The sequence below is a fragment of the Arachis hypogaea genome, chromosome 10, assembly GCF_003086295.3.
Source record: "Arachis hypogaea cultivar Tifrunner chromosome 10, arahy.Tifrunner.gnm2.J5K5, whole genome shotgun sequence".
Lineage (NCBI taxonomy): Eukaryota > Viridiplantae > Streptophyta > Magnoliopsida > Fabales > Fabaceae > Arachis > Arachis hypogaea.
In genome coordinates this window covers 94,757,697-94,765,142 of record NC_092045.1, presented here as the reverse complement: position 1 = coordinate 94,765,142, position 7,446 = coordinate 94,757,697, and the positions used below count along the sequence as shown (strand labels likewise).

At 37.5% G+C, this 7,446-nt stretch overlaps 1 non-coding gene across 1 annotated transcript; it reads left to right on the top strand.

The window, feature by feature from the left end:
- Positions 1 to 260: 260 nt before the first annotated feature.
- On the top strand, positions 261 to 368 carry LOC112719161 (small nucleolar RNA R71). Its single transcript, XR_003161475.1, has one exon. It is a non-coding gene; the product is annotated as a small nucleolar RNA R71 (small nucleolar RNA).
- Positions 369 to 7,446: the final 7,078 nt, after the last annotated feature.

Sequence of the window (7,446 nt, the reverse complement as noted above, 5' to 3'; positions counted from 1 at the left end):
TGAGTCAATATTTTGTTTTGAGCCAATATGGCATTCAGAGTATCAATCTCAAGAACTCCTTTCTTCTGATTTGTCCCATTGTTCACAGGATTCCTTTCAGAAGTGTACATGAATTGGTTATTTGTAACCATTTCAATGAGTTCTTGAGCTTCTGCAGGCGTCTTCTTCAGATGAAGAGATCCTCCAGCAGAGCTATCCAAAGACATCTTGGACAGTTCAGACAGACCATCATAGAAGATACATATGATGCTCCATTCAGAAAGCATGTCAGAAGGGCATTTTCTGATCAATTGTTTATATCTTTCCCAAGCTTCATAGAGGGATTCACCTTCCTTCTGTCTGAAGGTTTGGACTTCCACTCTAAGCTTACTCAATTTTTGAGGTGGAAAGAACTTTGCCAAGAAGGCATTGACTAGCTTTTCCCAAGAGTTCAGGCTTTCTTTAGGTTGTGAGTCCAACCATATCCTAGCTCTGTCTCTTACAGCAAAAGGGAATAGCATAAGTCTGTAAACCTCAGAGTCAACCCCATTAGTCTTGACAGTGTCACAGATTTGCAAGAACTCAGCTAAAAACTGATGAGGATCTTCCAATGGAAGTCCATGGAACTTGCAATTCTGTTGCATCAGAGAAACTAATTGAGGCTTAAGCTCAAAGTTGTTTGCTCCAATGGCAGGGATAGAGATGCTTCTCCCATAGAAGTCAGGAGTAGGTGCAGTAAAGTCACCCAGCACCTTCCTTGTATTGTTGGCATTGTTGTTGTTTTCGGCTGCCATGTCTTCTTCTTGTTTGAAGATTTCTATTAGGTCCTCTACAGAGAGTTGTGCCTTAGCTTCTCTTAGCTTTCGCTTCAAGGTCCTTTCAGGTTCAGGGTCAGCCTCAACAAGAATGCTTTTGTCTTTGCTCCTGCTCATATGAAAGAGAAGAGAACAAGAAAGTATGGAATCCTCTATGTCACGGTATAGAGATTCCTTGAAGTGTTAGAGGAAAAGAAAAATAGAAGGAAGAGGTAGAAGAATTCGAACTTATCAAGAAAGATGGAGTTCAAATTATGCATTAAGGAGGAGTGTTAGTCCATAAATAGAAGGATGTGAGAAAAGGGGAAGAAATTTTCGAAATTAAGTAAAAGATTTTAAAAACATTTTGAAAAACACTAATTGATTTTTGAAAACTAAGAGTGGAAAAGAAATCAAGTGATTTTTGAAAAAGATTTGAAATTAGAAATCAAAAAGGTATGATTGAAAACTATTTTGAAAAAGATGTGATTAAAAAGATATGATTTAAAAGTTATGGTTTTTAAAAAGATGTGATTGAGAAGATATGATTTGAAAAACAATTTTAAAAAGATTTGATTTTGAAAATTAATGACTTGGCTAACAAGAAAAGATATGATTCAAACATTAAACCTTTCTCAACAGAAAAGGCAACATACTTGAATTGTTGAATCAAATCATTAATTGTTAGCAAGTATTTTTGAAAATGGAAAGAAATTGATTTTGAAAACATATGATTGAAAAGATATGATTTGAAAAAGATTTGATTTTGAAAAATTTTGAAAACTTGAAAAAAATTTGAGTTAAAAACAAAATCTTCCCTCTTGTGCCATCCTAGCGTTAAACGCCCAGAATGGTGCACATTCTGGCGTTTAACGCCCAAAGCTCTACCCTTTTGGGCGTTAAACGCCCAGCCAGGCACCCTGGCTGGCGTTTAAACACCAGTTTGCCTTCCTCACTGGGCGTTTTGAACGCCCAGCTTTTTTTGTGTAATTCCTCTGCTGTATGTTCTGAATCTTCAATTCTCTGTATTATTGACTTGAAAAGACACAAATAAAAATTTTTTGGATTTTTAATAATGAGGAATAATCAAAATGCAACTAAAATCAAATAAACAATGCATGTAAGACAACAAACTTAGAAGTTTGTATACTACTGACACTAACAAATTGAGAATGCATATGAGAAACAACAAAACACACAAGACAAGAGAATTTAAAGATCAGAGCAAGGAAATCATCAAGAACAACTTGAAGATTAATGAAGACACATGCATGAATGCAAAAAAAAAAATAGAAACATGCAATTGACACCAAACTTAAGATGAGACACTAGACTCAACAAGAAACATAAAATATTTTTTATTTTTATGATTTGCTAAATTTTTTTTTGGATTTTTTTTTGAAAATTGATTAAAAAAAAGAAAATAAGGATATCAAAATTCTTAATGACAATTCCAGGAATCATGCAATGTTAGTCTAAAGTTTTAGTCTAAAGGAATTAGACATGACTAGCCAAGCTTCAGCAGGACATTGCATTCAAGAGCTAAATTGATGAGAATCAATCAGCTTTGGTGATGATAAGAACATCACCTTGAAATACTAGAATTCATTCTTAAGAACTCTGAAAAATACCTAATCTAAGCAACAAGATGAACCGTCAGTTGTCCAAACTCCCGGCAACGGCGCCAAAAACTTGGTGCACGAAATTGTGATCATCAATGGCGCCATTAACATGGTACGCTCAATTGCAATCTCAACTATTTATCACAACTTCGCACAACTAACCAGCAAGTGTACTGGGTCGTCCAAGTAATAAACCTTACGCGAGTAAGGGTCGATCCCATGGAGATTGTTGGTATGAAGCAAGCTATGGTCATCTTGTAAATCTCAGTCAGGCAGATTCAAATGGTTATGGATGATATATGAATAAAGCATAAAGTAAAGATAGAGATACTTATGTAATTCATTGATGAGAACTTCAGATAAGCGAATGGAGATGCTTTGTCCCTTCCGTCTCTCTGCTTTCCTACTGTCTTCATCCAATCCTTCTTACTCCTTTCCATGGCAAGCTGTATGTTGGGCATCACCGTTGTCAATGGCTACAATCCCGTCCTCTCAGTAAAAATGTTCAACGCACCCTGTCACGGCACGGCTAATCATCTCTCGGTTCTCAATCAGGTTGGAATAGAATCCATTGATTCTTTTGCGTCTGTCACTAACACCCAGCCTTCAGGAGTTTGAAGCTCGTCACAGTCATTCAATCATTGAATCCTACTCAGAATACCACAGACAAGGTTTAGACCTTCCGGATTCTCTTGAATGCCGCCATCAATTCTAGCTTATACCACGAAGATTCCGATCAAGGGATCCAAGAGATAAACATTCAAGCCTTGTTTACTTGTAGAACAGAAGTGGTTGTCAGGCACTCGTTCATAAGTGAGAATGATAATGAGTGTCACATAATCATCACATTCATCATGTTCTTGGGTGCAAATGAATATATTAGAACAAGAATAAGCTGAATTGAATAGAAGAACAATAGTAATTGCATTAATACTCGAGGTACAGCAGAGCTCCACACCTTAATCTATGGTGTGTAGAAACTCCACCGTTGAAAATACATAAGAACAAGGTCTAGGCATGGCCGAATGGCCAGCCTCCCATGATCTAAGAACTAGACGTCCAAAGATGATCAAAAGATCTAAAGTGATCCAAAGATGAAAATACAATAGCAAAAGGTCCTATTTGTAAAGAACTAGTAGCTAGGGTTTACAGAGATGAGTAAATGACATAAAAATCCACTTCCGGGCCCACTTTGTGTGTGCTTGGGCTGAGCATTGAAGCATTTTCGTTTAGAGACTCTTCTTGGAGTTAAACGCCAGCTCTTGTGCCAGTTTGGGCGTTTAACTCCCATTCTTATGCCAGTTCCAGCGTTTAACGCCGGGGAGTTTTGAGCTGATTTGGAACGCCGGTTTGGGCCATCAAATCTCGAGCAAAGTATAAACTATTATACATTGCTGGAAAGCCCAGGATGTCTACTTTTCAACGCCGTTGAGAGCGCTCCAATTGAGCTTCTATAGCTCCAGAAAATCCACTTCGAGTGCAGGGAGGTCAGAATCCAACAGCATCTGCAGTCCTTTTCAGCCTCTGAATCGGATTTTTGCTCAGGTCCCTCAATTTTAGCCAAAAAATACCTGAAATCACAGAAAAACACACAAACTCATAGTAAAGTCCAGAAAAGTGAATTTTAACTAAAAACCAATAAAAATATAATAAAAACTAACTAAAACATACTAAAAACATACTAAAAACAATGCCAAAAAGCATATAAATTATCCGCTCATCAAAGGGTCAAATACTCCACAAGTTGAGGGAGCATCCACTTCTCAAAATCAAGATTGTTGAGTCCTAACTCTGTGATAACCTCTATCATTAGGAGTCTATTTTAGAGTCATTTAATTTTTTGTTTTCTATTATTATTAGTCTTATCTTATATTTATTTTTGAGTCTTGTTCTTAATTCATGATTAATAAAATTTAAGGTTCATGTCTTAAAGCTATGAACATTCTATGAATCCATCACCTCTCTTAAATGAAAAATGCTTTAATCACAAAAGAACAAGAAGTACAGGATTTCGAATTTATCTCTGAAACTAGTTGAATTAGTTTGATGTGGTGACAATACTTTTTGTTTTCTGAATGAATGCTTGAACAGTGCATATGTCTTTTGAATTTGTTGATTAAAGAATGTTAAACTAGTTGGCTCTTGAAAGAATGATGGAAAAGGAGAAATGTTATTGAGGATCTGAAAAATCATCAAATTGATTCTTGAAGCAAGAAAAAGCAGTGTATTCAAAAAAATGATCCAAGGCAAAAAGAGTGTGCTTAAGAACCCTGGACACCTCTAATTGGGGACTCTAGAAAAGCTGAGTCACAATCTACAAAGGTTCACCCAGTAATGTGTCTGTGGCATGTATGTATCCGGTGGTAATACTGGAAGACAGAGTGCTTTGGGCCACAGCCAAGACTCATAGAATAACTATGTTCAAGAATCATCACACTTAACTAGGAGAATCAATAACACTATCTGAATTCTGAGTTCCTATAGCCGCCAATCATTCTAATCTTCAAAGGATAAAGTGAGATGCCAAAACTATTCAGAAGCAAAAAGCTACTAGTCCCGCTCATCTAATTGGAGCTAAGTTTCATTGATATTTTGGAGTCTATAGTATGTTCTCTTCTTTTTATCCTAATTGATTTTCAGTTGCTTGGGGACAAGCAACAATATAAGTTTGGTGTTGTGATGAGCGGATAATTTATACGCTTTTTGGCACTGTTTTTAGTATGTTTTTAGTATGTTTTGGTTAGTTTTTAGTATGTTTTTATTAGCTTTTATTTAAAATTCACTTTTTTGGGCTTTACTATGAGTTTGTGTGTTTTTCTGTGATTTTAGGTAATTTCTGGCTGAAATTGAGGGACCTGAGCAAAAATCTGATTCAGAGGCTGAAAAAGGACTGCAGATGCTGTTGGATTCTGACCTCCTTGTACTCGAAGTGGATTTTCTGGAGCTACAGAAGCCCAATTGGCACGCTCTCAATTGCGTTGGAAATTAGACATCCTGGGCTTTCCAGCAATGTATAATAGTCTATACTTTACCCGAGATTTGATGGCCCAAACCGGCGTTGCAAATTAGCTTCAGAATTCCCGGCGTTTAACGCCGGAACTGGCACAAAAATTGGAGTTAAACGCCCAAACTGGCACAAAAGCTGGCGTTTAACTCCAGGAAAAGTCTCTACACATGAAAGCTTCAATGCTCAGCCCAAGCACACACCAAGTGGACCCCGGAAGTGGATTTTTACGTCATTTACTCATTTCTGTATACCCTAGGTTACTAGTTCACTATTAATAGGACCTTTTGACATTGTATCTTTACCTCATGACACATTACACGTTTCTTATTGTATCTTCTACGGCATGAGTCTCTAAACCCCATGGTTGGGGGTGAGGAGCTCTGCTGTGTCTTGATGGATTAATGCAATTACTACTGTTTTTCATTCAATCACGCTTGCTTCTATTCTAAGATATCACATGTTCCTCAACTTGATGAATGTGATGATCCGTGACACTCATCATCATTCTCACCTATGAACGTGTGCCTGACAATCACCTCCGTTCTACTTTAGATTGAGTGAATATCTCTTGGATTCCTTAATCAGAATCTTCGTGGTATAAGCTAGAATTGATGGCGGCATTCAAGAGAATCCGGAAGGTCTAAACCTTGTCTGTGGTATTCTGAGTAGGATTCAAGGATTGAATGACTGTGACGAGCTTCAAACTCCTGAGAGCTGGGCGTTAGTGACAGACGCAAAAGAATCACTGGATTCTATTCCAACCTGATTGAGAACCGACAGATGATTAGCCGTGCTGTGACAGAGCGCGTTGAACATTTTCATTGAGAGGATGGGAGGTAGCCATTGACAACGGTGAAACCCTACATACAGCTTGCCATGGAAGGAGCCTTGCGTGCATGAAGAAAAAGATAGTAGAAAAGCAGAGATTCAGAAGATAGAGCATCTCCAAAACCTAAACCTGTTCTCTATTACTGCAAAACAAGTATTTATTTCATGTTCTTCTACTTTTCACAATTAAACCTGAGAATTATTGATATCCTGACTAAGAGTTACAAGATAACCATAGCTTGCTTCAAGCCGACAATCTCCGTGGGATCGACCCTTACTCACGTAAGGTATTACTTGGACGACCCAGTGCACTTGCTGGTTAGTTGTGCGGACTTGCAAAAGTGTGATTGCAATTTCGTGCACCAAGTGCGCGCACGCGCTCTTTTTTTTAACTAAATAAAATAATAAAGATTTAAAATTACATGAATCTCTTAAATCGAATTCGGATACGTGAAAATCATCTTCCTATAATTATATAAATCATCCTAGGCACTTGTGTATTAGGATATCTACTAAAAGGCATTGTCCTGAGATGATTTATGAATTGGAAATCATTTCGGCAATGCATATATATCGTCTTTGGGCAATGAGCTTCACAAAAGACACAAAAATCACGCTAGGAAAGAAAATCACGCTTCGAACTTGAAATCACAATAGACTGGGACAATTTACTCGTTTACATACATCATGAAGTCCTAGGACAATTTACTCAAAGAAAGTAACACATAAAAAAGCGAGACAATTTATATGAAGAGGAGAAGCACAATACCATTTCGCAATTTATGTTTCAGTGTTGGAGAGGCCATTATTGTCACCATCGTAAAGATTGGAAAGGAGAAACATGAGCAAGACAGAAGAGTATAGTTAGAGGTAGTAGAGACCGGTGGCGGCGCAGTAAGGAGCAGAGCACAGTAGAGGAGTCAATTGCACCTAGGGAGAAAGATGGTTGTCAATGAGGGAGATGTTTACTACTTAAACAATATTATGCACATGGCCATATTTATCAACGAATAGGTTAGTTCTCATTTTTTTACAAGATCTACTTGATAAAATTAATCAAGATCTTCCAAATAGATCCAAATTAGAGAAGTCGTGAGGGTACTATCATGTCTGGGAGGTTGATTGGACTTGAGATCTTTCGACAAGTGTCGTGTCACCCTCACTATTGCTATCGTCACCAATAACAGGTGGTTTTGAGCCCAATTCATTGTCTTCT